Source organism: Mesocricetus auratus, unplaced genomic scaffold (genome assembly GCF_017639785.1).
Source record: "Mesocricetus auratus isolate SY011 unplaced genomic scaffold, BCM_Maur_2.0 Super-Scaffold_100020, whole genome shotgun sequence".
NCBI classification, from domain to species: domain Eukaryota; kingdom Metazoa; phylum Chordata; class Mammalia; order Rodentia; family Cricetidae; genus Mesocricetus; species Mesocricetus auratus.
The window spans coordinates 17,357,586-17,372,654 of NW_024429201.1; the positions used below are offsets into that span (position 1 = coordinate 17,357,586).

At 41.3% G+C, this 15,069-nt stretch overlaps 1 protein-coding gene across 1 annotated transcript in view; it reads left to right on the forward strand.

Annotated features, from left to right (window-relative positions):
• The window catches only part of Pik3r1 (phosphoinositide-3-kinase regulatory subunit 1), an 83,752-nt gene that overhangs the window by 11,246 nt on the left and 57,437 nt on the right, over window positions 1-15,069 (forward strand). The window lies entirely within an intron of this gene.

The following is a 15,069-nucleotide window of genomic DNA, read 5'->3' on the forward strand; positions in this document are numbered from 1 at the left end:
GCATCATGGTCAATGTTGGCACTGTCTGCTTTGTCAGATACCGTTTCTTGCTAGTAAATGTCCGGCCTTTTTTGGGGGTGTGTGTGGTCTTTCTCCCCATCTCCAGAGACTTACACGGGAGTAACTAGGTATGTTAAACAGGTAAAGCTTCTGAGCCATGGTTACACACTGAGCCAGAGCTGGATGGGGCTGCACAGGAGGTTTCTGGAAGGAATTCTGATAGCATGGTGTCAGACTTTTCCAGATAAAGAGGGGAATAAGAAAAAAGAAGCAGGTTCAAGGGCGAGAGCTGCCTTTTCGCACTGGACAACAGGATGGAAACTGTCAAAAAAGAGACTAGCAACATCCCCAAAGGGCTGGCTGTGCCCTTTGCCTTCTGCATTGGGCTCCAAAGGGAACCTTTTTTTGAGAACATTATTCTATATTTAATAGTAACAAATAATGTGGTTTTAAAAATTACACTAAGTTAAAAAGCATTTGTATTTTATTGTTTTGCAAGCAAACCATAAAGTTCCTTGAACTGTGCATGTGTTCCGGGCATACACAATTCTCTAAGTACTGTGTTTCTTCCGTAGTATGGATTAGCAGACTGAAGATAAACGAGTTAGTGTTTTTCTTCATCAAATAACGTTTTCTGACACAACTTCTCTTTGTTGTTGTTTGAAAATTTTACTTATTTTTATTTTGTGTGTGTGTGTGTGTTGTGTGTGTGTGACTGTGTGTATATGTGCACCACAGGCATGTAGGTGCCCACAGAAGTCAATAGAGGGCATCAGATTCCCTGGAACTGGAATTGCATGTGAGTGAAATTGTACCCGAGTCTTCTGGAAGAAAAGCTAGTGCTATTAGATGCTTAGCTCTTTCTCTGGTCCCCTGACTTTTTTTTTTTTTTTTTAACTTACAAACAGTTAAGTAGGTTCATTTAAGAAAAAAAAAATGACCTCATTGCTCCCTGAATACAAAGGGTTGCAGAAGCATAAACAAATAGCTCAGTCAAATTAGAGATGACTCATAAGGTGGAGTTGAGGGTGCCAGGTCATAATTATTGACAAAAAGACTTTGTGAAAATAGCTTCTAAACAAAATTACATTTGATAACTGTTATCCGGTGTAAGTTTATTCGGCTGTCATACCCAGTCAAGGAATAACACTTAGAGAAAAATGACTCTTTTCTGTAAGGTGTTGCACTATTTATTGTGCTTTCTTTCTCTGGTGAGCACTGAGATTTTTAACAGCATTTTCATTTTTCTTTTTGATATGTGGAAAGAGAGAAAAATTTTAGTAGGATTTAAGAAGAGACCCATGTTAACATATAAGAACTACTAGAAAGAATGAGCCTGAACGTAAATGAGAAATTAGGAATAACTGAAGGTTGGGAGGACAGTGGAAGGAGGGGGTCACCAGGAGGACATTGTACTAAACATCAGATGCTCTAGGGATGTCAGCCTTGTAGTCTCATTTACATGTGATTCATGTGACTAGGGAGGTCAGCAGCTCCTGTGTCAGTGCAGATGCAGCTGTCTTTTGCCCAAGTACCTATTCATTTCCAAAGCTTTCATAGCAAAAACGTGTGTGATGGCAAGAAAAGGGAGTTCTTTTCTTTCTCCTCTTCTGTAACAGACTTCTTCAGTTTTGTCTTTTCTCTTTGGATTCCCACTATCTAACTTGGCTTCTTTTGAATTCTGTTTTCGTTCACACGGCTATAAGACTACTCTTCAAGCTTCAGAACCATGCGTAGTTCTCTCTTCTGGGCAGCTGGACACCAGATACAGTTGATGAGCAGTGATGTAGACAGAGGCAGCTGGGACCAGTGTGCAAGCTAACCTTGTTTCGTTTATCCTTTTGATTCTCCATGACCCCAGCCACCCTCTTTCTCTCTCCCTCATGTTTGACAGGTCTTGAACTCCTAGGTTCAAGCTATCCTCCTCTCTGCCTCCCAAGTACCTGTAACTACAGCTGTGTGCCACTGCTCCTGGCTACCCCTCTGCATTTCAAAGAAGATTTCCATTGACCTCTGACCCGAAGGAGACTGAGCAGTTCCTCCCTATGCAGTAGAATCCACCTTTCCCTCCTTTCCTTGTACAGCTTGGGTTTCGAAAGAAGGCTATGGAATTCAGTTGTGGGGTTGAAGAAACAAGCATTTGCATGACGACAAGGAGGCACAGTTATGTAGCTAAGCCAGTGAGTGCCAGGTACGTAGTAAATGCTGAGTAAATGTCAAACAACAACAAAACACAGCTTCTGTGGACATCTGATTGAGGAGCTCCTCTCAGGAAAAAATGTACCTTCTACCAAGTTTTGCATTCAGTTGTTTAGAACACTCTGGCTTGTGCAGTGAATGAGTTTCTTTCTTGAATGATCTTGGACAGGGGGCATCACATTCATTCAGTAAACACAGACGGGGTTCCTAGTTTGTGCTAGAAAGCAAAAACAGAAGATGAAATGAACACATTTTCTGTTTTCTTCTGTCCTGGCTGTGTTGTCCTCCCAGCTCCAACAATTCTTTCCTAGGTCCCTGATCCCCTCCACTCCTCACTGAAGCTGGCCCTGCTACACCCTGTCCCGTGGTGAGCTCCCCAAGAAGCAGGGTCTTGGTCTCCTGTGATCCAGCTACGTCACACAGGGCAGCGGGGTCTCAAGTGATGAAGACTTGTGTTGGAGCCTCATCCTCCAGCCTCAGCACATGCTTCTGAAGTGAGCCACTGGCTCTGTGTGTCACGTGTGGGGTCATAGGCTGACTAGCTCAGCCTGCTTCTGGTCACCGAGCCTAAGCTGCTCTTTGGTTCACTCACCTCTGAGGTGCCCTGTCGCTTTGGCCTACAACCTTGTTTGCTGTGTGTCCAGAATGCTTATCTTCTGCCACAGGCCTTGGGACAGATTGTTCTGCTGCTAGAGAAGTGGGTGGGGCAGATAGGGAGTAGAAGGTGTGTCCTATCAGCAGGTGACCCGGGGCACAGATTTTGTATTATTTGTAATGCGTGACTCCCCCCCCCCCCATGCCTTTCTCCTTGAGTGAGGGCTGCAGTTATCAAAATGGGCTTTATCTCACCTTTCCGTAGCCTAGTGTCCCACTTGAGCATCTTTGGGGACAGCCTTTTCCTTGTTTTGTTGGAGTATGCAGGATGTGTGCTTCAGGCCGAGGCACTCATCAGAGGCCTAGCCCCTCTGCCTTAGCTGTTGGGGACAAGCGGCACACACAGCCTGACTTTGCTGAGGGTCTTGTGTTTCCTCTCCAATACAAGGATGTGACTCAACTGTAAGTGAGGATTTAGGGACAGGGAATACAAATATGTTCTTCTTATGCAGAAGTTGTCTTTAGCAGCTCCAGCACAGACTTTGCAGTTCTCCAGTCGAAGTCCAGCATTGGCTGGATATTTAATGTTGTGAGCTTCTGACCAAGAGAGTTTGTGTAAGCTGTAAAATCTGCCAACTTGAGGAACTACTTGGGCACATAAACCTCAGGCATGCCCCATGTACCCTGAGGACTCCTGACTGCAGGTCCTAACTGGTTTTACATATACAACAAAAGGCAGACCTTGGCCTGACCTGTTTTACATTTTGATCAAAATCCCTTCTAAATACAAAAAGAGCCTGCGTTCTGTGTTTTTCCCAGGCATGTTATCTTTACATTTTTCACACTCTGGCCTTTGAGTGTCCCTCCACGCTTGTTACCCCTTGTCTAGAAAGCAAGGTTGCAATAAATCACATAAGTCGACCACACTACACAGAGGTCACAGAAAGTAGAGACTTGATCCCAAATTATACACCTTGGTAGGGTGCCATGTTCTCAATGCATGACTCTCTGCTGGAGACATCAGACAGGGAGGCATTCTTGTTTGTGTGAATTATGGCTCAGAATAGGCCTTTTCTTAACCTTTTCCACCTTCTCTTCCCCTTTCAAGTGAGGCATTGCCAGGAAGCTGGAGGCCTGTCTCAAGCATCTGACTTTAGGTGGTGGTCACTTGTTCTGCATTCTGTAACCATGGTACTCTTTCTGCAGAGAAAGCAAGGCAAGGTGCAGGACCTGTGATGAGAGGATCCTTGAGCCTCCCCTCTCTGCTTCTGAACAGCCAGAAAAAAAAAAAAAGTAAATGTTTTCCTAGGGAATGGAATATATTTCTGAAAGATCATCAGTGTAATTGATAATCACAAATATGTTGTAAGTTTACTGGTCATGCTGATAGTGCTGAGAATCAAATCCAGGCCCACATGCGTGTGTGGCAAGTACTGTGTGTGTACCTTGTCCACACATGTGCTTCTTTTTTGTTTGTTGTTTGAGGTACAGTCTCATCATGTAACTGACTGGCCTGGAACTCACTATAGACCATGATCTCTTTGAAGTCACAGAAATCTGCCTTCCTGTGCCCCTGGAGAGCTGTGACTAAAAGCATCTATCACTGTGCCTGATGACAAATATAATTCTTAATTTTGATAAAATGAGAGGACCTTCTTGTGAAAACAGAATTTATTTCTTATAAATTATTACATATTATGATATAGCCCTCCCTTCCATGAAAATAGGAACACTTAATAACAATATTATTGTCACTATGTTCTTGATTTGTTAAAATATTTTTCCTGTTAATTTAAAATGCAATTACCTCCCCCCACCCCTATGTTTGCAAGGAAGGAGAGGAAACCTAAAGAACACTTTGCATATTCACACCCATTTGAAAGGAAACCCTGAAGAGAAGGACTTCCTTTACCCCTTTCTCAGGAGGCCTCAGTCCCTCTTCTGACACAACTAGTTAGGGACTGCCAGACTGAGTCAAGGAGGAGGGACACACCTTACCCTGGGTATTACTCACAGGAACAGAGCCTCTTTACCCTGTGCCTATGGTAGCAGTAAAGTTATGTGCCTGGATAAGGGAACCCATGTCCTTCAGAATCAATGCCGAGGCAGGCAGCTTAGGTTCATCCTTTCCAGACTTATTTCTGTTTGGTCATTATGTATATTTATGTGACCACCTGTGGGTGACCTTGAATTTCCCTGGAGTTACAGACTGTTATGAGCTGCCTGGCATGGATCCTAGGGATCAAACCTGTACCTGCTCTTATGAGCCATTTCTCCAGCCCCACATCCTTTTTTCCTTAAATGAAATGCAGTAGGTCCCTCTAACCCTGGCTTTGCTTGTCATGGCTACCCAAGGTCAACTGGGAGCTGAAAACATTACTATACAACTAGACATTTTGAGTGAGAAAAAGGCAGTGACTGTATTTATATGACTTAGTATATTATGATTATTACAGTTTTATTAGTAGTCTACACATTATACTCTTATCATAGGTATGCATGTATAGGAAGAAAATGGTATATATAGAGGGATTGGTATCATTTGTGTATTTAGGTGCCCATTGAGGATCTTGGAACTATTGTATTCCTTCACATTCTATGTCTGCTCTAGTGTGTGTGTATGTGTGTGTGTTCTCAAAGTGTGTGAAGGGCCACAGGCCTTACCTGTTCAGTGTGAATGAAACTCTCCCACCTCTGATTCAAACAAGTTATTTAAGCCAAAGGAGCCTATTTTCTTCATTAAGGACCTAAATAATATTAATAGCCTAAGTTTTCATTGTCATGAAGATAAAACCCCAAAGACTACAAATATCCCCCCTTTAGTTTAGTTGTTCACTGGAGTTTTTGGTAAGTTTGATGTCTAGTGTGGTTTCTAAGTGGGTGTATTCATCTTTGTCCAAAAGAGATTAGTAAACATGTCTTCAGTACATTTGGATTTGAGAAAATAAACACTAGAAAATTTGAAAGTCAACAACAAATGGTGCCTTACATCTGCTAAGTTGCATCCCAAAAGGAGAAAATTTTGTACCTGTGGGAAATTCAAATGCCAAGTGTGTCATGTCATTTGCATATTCAAATTTTAGTTAGTAACGAACAAACAGAAAGTAAATGTTCACAGTACAGCTGGCTGTTGCTTATATGTGTATTTTTTGTTGCTAACAGATTGCCACAAGAAAGGATGTAAAATGGACAGAAGACCAAGATGGGGGGTGGGGGGCGAATAACTTGGTGTACTTGCAAGACACAAGGGACAGGGTTGCTTGATAAGCTGTCCTTAATGTTTCCATGTCTTATAGCATTTAATATCAAAGCAATCTTGTAGGCTTTTAATAAATCCAAGATCAACAAGATGAAGGTAGAAATTGCTTTTGCTTCAGTAACTTGGATACAATTGACCTCAATTTAACAAAATAGTGTCAGAACACTTTGTAAAGTAGCCTTCTTTATCATTATTTATCCAAAAAGTATCCTTCTTTATCCTTATTCTTCTGCTGTAGCAGAAGAAACATTGTTAACTAACAGTCTTGTAACTAAAAATCAAATGTAGTGTACACTGTTAAAATGCAACTTTGTAGTGGAAAGGGAAATGAATGACAGAACTTTCTATTTCATTATGTATGTAGAACTTTCTCCCAGTGGCCCTCTGCAACCCCAAGTGCCTGGATGTCATTTTTAGGAATTCCTTCTCTGGACTATTTCCTGCTTGAAGGTGTTGGCAATCTCTCTGTCATCAATCTTATCTGTTCTCAGCTAGTGGCAGGTTTTAGATTATCCTGTCTGTCAGTTTGATGCATATTGAAGTTAGTGTAGAAGATTATCTGTAATTTGATGATCAAATCTGATATCTAGGATGGGAAAGGATATCGGCATACTTGAAATATAAATTCTTTCTGATATGCTATTTGGGTCAGGAACTCTACCTTGCTTCCCATATCATATATTCCTTAGCCACTTTAATACCAGTGTGTGCTAATTTTAAAACGAAAAGATCAGTACTGGTTCTTCTGAGATGAGGCTGTTTTTGTTTCAACCTCTCAATTTCTGCTGCTAAGAATTGTTGGAGAACTAATTCCTGTACACCCCAAGGATAAGTTCTTTAACCAGTAGTACCCCAGTAACACTACCCTGAACCCCTGAATGTGGGACAAATAGGAGGGAGTTTATGAGGAGGAGTGACTTACGGTAGCTGGATAGGAATGCTCACAGGACCTCATCACAAGATCTGCTTGGAAGCTGCTCCAGGGATTCTGTGAATTATTGCTAATGAAGTGTCCACTTGGGACTTTTTTGCCAATCTATGTGATGCATGATCTTAAGCTCTATCTCACCAGTGTATAATGATTTCTGAACTTCCATTCACTGCTGAGCATTTGGCAGCTGACCTCCCCCTTGGCTCATGACTCTCTCAGGTTATGTGCTGTGGTACAGGAGCACATTAAATGGGACCTGTGGAATGTCATCTCATCCTGTGCAGCCTCTGGAATCATCATTGTCTTTCAGGGTGTGTTTAATGGATATTTGAATTAAGTTCTCCAGGATCAGGAAAGGATAGTGGTTATAATGTGTTAAGAGAAGCTTTTTCTTTGCTAGCCGCTTTGGTTTATCCCCCGCCAGTCGCCTGGGCTCTGTCGAGCCAGCCTGGTTCTAGATCCGCATGAGTCCCAAATAAACACACAGGAGGCTACATTCATTATGAAGCTGTTGGCCTTGCTTGTCTCTTACTGGCTAGCTCTGCTTTAAGTAATTACCCCATAATTGTTAATCTAAGTATGTCTCTTACCGGAGAATAGTTCCGGGGTCCTACCTCATGGCGTTACATCTCGACTCTCTTGTGTTTCTCCTACCCAGAATCCTCCTGGATTCCTAGCCCCACCTATCTAGATTCCTATTGGCCAGCAGTACTTTATTGACAAATGCATAGGCAAATAACAGGACTTCCCCAACAATAATGTGTGTACAAAACTTTGCTTATTTAGGCTTCACATCTGTAGAAGAGGTAACAAATTTGCATTTTACTAGGCAGAACCCTGTCATGAAGCCACTGACTGTCTTGTGTGGTCATCATCTTGGTCCAGCTGTCTCCCTGATAGGAAAACACCTAATCTGATCTCAACACATGGGATCAATGATCCAGCAAAAAGATTTCTTAGGGTCCACTTGCTCTACTTGTTTTGATAAAATGCCATCTTCAAAATTACTTGAAGCTGAGAAGCCATTCCTTTGTGGTATTAAGTATTTCCACAAGATGGTATAAGCTACTGTGATTGTACTGAATGCTGTTGGCTTTAATTTTACAGTATTTTTAAAAGGTGAATTTTCCCTTTTGTTTTCTGGTGCTGGTGCTTGAACTCAGAGCCCGGTGGATGCTAAGCAAGCATTCTAATGCTGTGCTACACCTCAACTCTTCCATGTATATTTTAGTTAAGGTTAAGAATGTTGTTTATTCACTAAACAAATCATTTGAATATTTCCTATCCCTTGCTTATTTCTATATTAAATACAGACACATAGTTGGGTATGGTGGTGTCATTGTTAAACAGTTATATATGATTATTTACAGTTTATATATATGTAGGCAACATTTAAAAACTTTACATGTTTAATTTATTTATTATGTATAATTTTAAAGCATTCTCTATCAATATTGGATATACTGGTGTCATTGTCAAGCAGTTATGTATGGTTATTTAATTTTTATATATAACACTTAAAAACTCTACATATTTAATTTGTATTATATGTATAACTTTAAAGCCTTCTCTATTGATAACAAACTTTACTAGCCTATTTTAAAGGTAACCAAAAATGAATTTTTTTATTTTTGAAAAAAACATATTTAAAGAGGCTACAACACTGACTTTATCTAATTCCAAGGAGTGAGATAGAACAAATGTGTTTAGAATATATCAAAGTAGGTATAACAATCACTGTCCCATACTGTCTCATAAATATATTTACTGAAAATATATTTTATTTTTAAGTTGAACTTAAAATTCTGAGACATACGTGTCTGCTAGGCCTTCTGCTAGGCACTTATAGCCATTTTTTTTAAATTTGCTACTTGCTTATCCTAACAAAGGTAGATTCTTATAATCATTTGAGATAAATCATGAGCTCAGATTAGTGTGTGAATATTTTTTTGGAAAGAAAGGGGACTCCATAGCCAAGGAGTATTTGCTGAGTGGAGAGCCATGTCCAGCAGGGTGGCAGCCACAGCATGGGTCTGTCTTGACTTGCAGTCCTCTGAAGTCTGCTTTGGGAATGATCTTCATGTATGTCTCCTTAATCTGCACAATTGCATTAGTCATTGTATTCACACAACTACAAAAGAAGTTACTGCCATACTTCATGCCACTTACAGAATGTTCTTATTTCTGATAAATATGTCAAAGGGTTGACTTACAAAGAGTGGGATGAAGCTTCAAAAAGAAGACAGTGCTTTGGATATATATCCCACCCCCACCCCAGGAAATATGCACCTTGGTCAGATAGCTCACAATTATATAGTCTTCTGAGCATTTAACCCCCCCCCCCACATACACCTCTATTATTTTTGAAGAAGTTAAATGCTGTTTCACATGCATCTGAGTTTCAGTTTTTCATATTTTGGGCTCATATCCTTTCAATTAGAATGGAACACAGGCTAGGGCTGACCTGCTTCAAAGCCAAAATCCTGAGGATATCCAGCCTAAGAGCTGTGTGTTTTGGCGTGTGAAGAATGGCTGCTTGGAGTCTGTACATACAAGAATTCTCACGTTGACTCAAATGAATCCAGAGCTTGTTCCCTGAATTATGTCAAGGTTAGCAGTAAATGCCGCTTTAGAGGGCTGAGTAAATTACTAAATTCCTGTGAATGTCAAACTTTATTTCTCAGCAGAATCGGCCACTGCCAAGTTTGTAATGTAAACATTCTGTTCTGTTACCTGACTTCCAAGGACAGAAGGGATGAGGACACGTGTGGGCACAGGTGAATTTTATTTCTAGCCACTTAACAAGACAATTTGATGCTGTGCTGCCTCTAAAGCTATGAGTGCCAGAAAGACTTCTTGAATACTTTAATTTTTGCATTTTCCCCATTCAGTTGCAAAAAAAAAAAAAAAAACTTATTGTGTAAGTTCCCTGGGTTTAAAAAGCCCTAATTGGTAACTCTGGCGTAGCTTTTTGAGAGCCTCAAAGAGGACCTCACTTCCCACCATAGTCTTAAGAGGCAAGAACAAAAACACATTCTGGAATCAGGACTAGTTGGAGAGCCTGATTGTTGTAAACTCAGCAGACCCAGGTTTTAAAAAACAATAGAGTAAGGTTTGACCACCTCCAGGTATCTAGGCATTATCCTGACCTGCCTGTCTCTGTTTCATCCCCGGGGCATTTCTCTCCTCTTTCTTATCTCCCTAACTGCACCTTCCTGTTCAGTAGAAGGTAACAATTCCAAAAATAACCTAGAGCATGATAGGGTACCTCAGATGCATAATCCTAGTGCTCTGGACACTGAAGTGCAAGGATTCCAGGTTCAAGGCCAAACTAGATTACCTAGTGAGATCTGTCTGGAAAAACAAAGGAACAAATTCCCTAAAACCAGCTAGGGAATGGGGGCAGTGGGCTAGGCTCTATAAGAAGTGGGGGCTAGAGGAGGTTGAGAAAGATAGTTAACTGAAGATTTGTGCATTCTAGGCTTTTGGTCAGTCGGCCAAACTAACAACTGGAAAGGATATTTCTTTCAGACTAGCAAAGCTACGTTGAAATGAACATCTGTTTGGGAATTGCCTTGGAGCTGTTGGTTTCACTCTGCCATCTGACCTTAGACATGAAACCAGCACCGAAGCCGATGGAGAGGATGGGCAAACAGTGTGTCTGTGAGAGATTGTATTCATTGGTAAACAGGAAAGACACCCCCAAGCCTACAGAAAACTGTCATTTTGTGCACACAGTGGGTTGGGAGGCAAGAAAGACTTCTAGCTAAAAGTGAGAGTTTCAAGTTTCGAGCTTGCACGCTCAGTGTGGACAGAAAGCAGCTGTTTGATTACGAACTGAAGAGGTAATAGCATGGGGTGAGAAGAAAGGGGAATTATTAAAGGAAGTAAAAGTGTACTAGTCATATCTAGCAAAAAGTGCAATGGACACTGCTAGGTGCGTGTTGAGAGGGATACAAGAAGAAAGATCTTACAGAATCCAAAGGGAAACAGTGAGTGGACATGGCGGAGGAGACACACACTGATGTGGTGTGCGAACTTCAAGGGTTGGCTAACAGGAATTCATTTCAAATGGAACAGGGTAACGTGGTGACTGAAGCAGCTAGAGGCCCTTGTGCAGATCTGAACGTTTTCCCCATTGTTCTCGATGATGTCACTGAAAAGCCACATCCAGATACATTGTAGAAAGAATTTTAGATTATAAGACTGATTGCAAGAATCATATTAAAGTTCCTTGCCAAAATACATACAAGGTGTTTGTTATCAAGCAACAAAATTACCCTCCATTTTTAGCAATTAGTGCCCAAAGCTGTTCAGTTTCAACAGTTTGGAGAAACAATGGTGACCAGGGCATGAGCTGCCTCCTTAGACTTTGTACTGGCTGCATTGAAGAGATATTTTAATATGCAGGTCCTCTGAATAACACGTTAAACCTTTCATGTCATATCAGGGTGGGGCTTAAAAGTTACATTTTTATCCTTAATTTCACAATTAGAAAGTTCATTCATGAAAATTAAAATTAATTTTGATTAATTAATCTTCCAAAATTCCTAGAACTACAATGATATAGCAAAAGTATGTAAATGTGGTTGGAAAATGCATAAAAACTTTAAAGAAATGATTTACACCTCTCTTTGCATGTTGCACATGTTTTGGGTACTCTGTAAACACTTATTAACATAACACATTAGTACTTTTCATGACAACTCTGATAGTGGCCTTATCCATATACCTGAAACCAAAGTGTAGTTAAATGCTGTCCCCAAGTCACACAGCTAGTAGAAAAGTTGGGATCTGCCCTCACGGTGCTCTCAAGCAGATGTACCATGGTAACAAGGGCTGGTAGGTAATCATGTTATACCATATGACTCACCCACTCCTGTTGAGTCAGGGGTGTGTCTTGGAGCCAAAGACAGATGACCCCTTGCTTCTCAGTGACCTGTGGTCTGCCAAGACAAAAGGAGCTAAGCAAAGTGGATGTTTCCTGTCTCAGGAAATAGACTCAAAGAAAAACTAATGTATGAAGCAGACATGGGAATCATCCTTCCTTACAGCAGAATGCCAGATCAGCAAGTGGGCAGACAGTTTATCCCCTCTGCGTGCTGGAGTCTGACGTGGGGTGTGTGTGTGTGTGTGTGTGTGTGTGTGTGTGTGTGTGTGTGTGTGTGTGTTATTTGGAAGTCAGGGGACAGCTTTATATGCCATCCTAGGAAGGCCATCTATCTCCATTGAGACAGGGAGACGGGGTCTCTCAATATCCTGGAAGCATAATGTTTAGGCTAGACTGGCTGGTCAGGAAGCCCCAGGGACCTTCCTGTCTCTGCCTCCCTAGGACTGGGATTACAGATGTGAGCCACCATGGCAGGGTTTTTATGTGGATTCTGGGGCTTAAACTCAGGTCTTTGTCCTTAAAAGGCAAGCACTCTAGTGACTGAGCCTTCCCCCTCTACCCAAACCTGTGAGCCCTGTAAGATTGGTGAAGATGCTAGCTGTCAAATTAGCCTTCACTTAACTAGTGCTTCTCCATATTATATATCGATTTTTTGATTTATGTATCATATATACATTATATGTTTATATATAAAACATTAGAGTTTATATGTACATTATTGTGTACTTATACATTATGTATATGAAATTTACATAAATATATCTGATAGTACAGCTTATAAGATCATAGGAAAAGCTTTCCTGGGTTAATTATACTAATGGAGCTGCTTGCTGTGTCAAGCAGACTGTAACTTGCTACTTTACTAGCCTTCATTGTTTGGAGTTTTATGGACAGTTACATTGTAACTGTCACTTGTGGTCTAATCTTCCCCTTAAGGGAAACTTGAGAAACACTGTCAGCTTTTTTGAGTAGAGGAAGTTTAAACATACTGGCGCAGAAACTTCACAATTGTTTAGCTTAAACTCCCATTCTTGTCAGACCACATCTCCCCAACCCCTCTGTGGCTGGAATTGGCTACCTTTGGCTCTCACTAAGGAAAAGTTTCACAAAGTGCAAAAATGTTTACCCTTCTTTCCTGTGCCAGATCCGGGATCTGTGCAGCAGATCCGAGAACTAGTTGCCTATCATAGTTCGGTTAAATAACTGAACTGTCAGCAGTCCCCAGTCTTTAGTTGTATAAATGCTTTGGACCAAGTCCAACTTCATTTGAAAACCTAACTGATACTTTGAGTAATTTTTTTTTAAGGAAAAGCAATCTCTCTTCTCTCTCCAACTCCTTCCCTTCCATACTTCCCACCTGGCTCCTTCCCTCTCCCCTCCTTCTACCCTTCCTGTGCTTGTGTTGTCTTTCATACACTTCACAAGGGGATGGGTCAGTTTTGCAACCGGCTTTCAAAATGTAAAACTGCCGTCCTGCCTCACCTCTCAGGCAGCACCGCGTATCCCATTTTCTAGCACACGGGATGCTCTGACTGTGGTTTCTGCTTAGATGTTGTGCCCCTCGATTCAGTGAGCCCTGAGGAGCCATCTTTTATCAGCATTGAATGGTGCTGTGTTTAGTTCCAAATGTGAACTAAACACAGCAAGTAGGAAGGTTAGTTAAAGCCTCATAAAGTCTTCTGACATGAGGGTAGAAGTATTTTGCTTATAGAGGATGAAAAAGGAGTTAATGTTTAGCGATTCCATTGAAGGTGGTGCAGGTCCTAAGGAATGTTGTCACCTGACTGTGGACCTCTCATCTGTGGGCATGTGCCTGAATAATTACATTGGGTTTTCGATTTGCTAGAAAGGCTGTATTTGTGACTTCATGATCCTAGATTCCACACTCTCATTTTTATATATACATGTAAAAGGAAATATCCTGCCCTGGCATGCAAAAGTTCAGCCTTAAGGTGGCTGCTCATAATTTTGCAGGAATGCATGGAGTGTATGTAGTGTACTGGCATTGTGTGTTGCACTCTAGTGTAACTCCTTAGTCCTGTGTGCAGGTTGAGATTAGAAAGGAAAAGCAACTAGACCAGCATCACACACAGCTGTGGCGGATCAGTCTGCACAGCAGACTTGCTTCCGAATGCGTGTACTCAACACCACACACACAGCTTCAAGCAGCCAGCTTGGAGATAGGGGACCTCGAAACAGTCACATTGCTGCAATAAGAAATGGCAGTGTCTAAACCATAGGCTTAACAACAGTTTTGAATTTCTGCCTGCCCTCTTTTTAATCTCAAAGTAATTTACAAATACCACAGGTATGGGTAGTCACTTGCTAGATTGGCTGACACCCTTTGTGTGTACTTGAAGCTTGTATTAAACCAGAGACCTGTAGGAGGCAAATTGTATGCTCATTACTTTTTAAAATTCTTTTAATTAACTTTATTATACATGGTTACACGAGGCTATTTTCATTCATGTGTATATAATGTACATGGAACAAATTCTCCACCATCCTCTACTACTTTCCCCACATAGTTGTCTGTGTGAGACATATCCATTTCTTTTAAAGTTCCTTTGTGAGATTTTACACGTGATGCCATTTATTTAACAAAGGTACCACTGGTTTGTTATTAGTTTTGGAACCTGGATTTGAAATCCTTAATAGCAATCCCAGTCTAAAAGACTATTTGTGATTTATCTGATTGGTTAGGGAAAAGTTCAGTCTTTGCTTACAAAAAGAGCAGTTCTGGGCTCTTGGGTCAGGATGTGAATGTTTTTCATGTGGCTTTAAATTGAGTCTTTGCTCAGAGAACATAGTGGTCAGGTTTTGGTTCACATCTTGGGCATGATTTGTGAAGGCAAAACTTTTAGGTGTTGGGTGTTTCTATGAGGTCATCAGAGGGATGCCATGTTTATCTTTGAAGTCCTAATTTCAGGGGACACCAGGCCCAGGAACGCACACTCTTCTGAGGCACTCCAGTATTTTCCCATATTGGGCTCAGAGACAGAGTGGACATCCGTGAGATGCCTTAGCCTTGGGACTCCATCCTTTTTGAATTAGGGTATCCCAGTGCTGTGATTAGGGGCACCCTTACTCTTGTGAGGTAGGTAGTGTGCTGAGCCCAGGCTTGCCTATAAAGCCAAGTGGGAGCTGAGGCTTTCCCCCTGTGGAAGGTCCTTCCTGAGTTTGTTATCCGTGGAT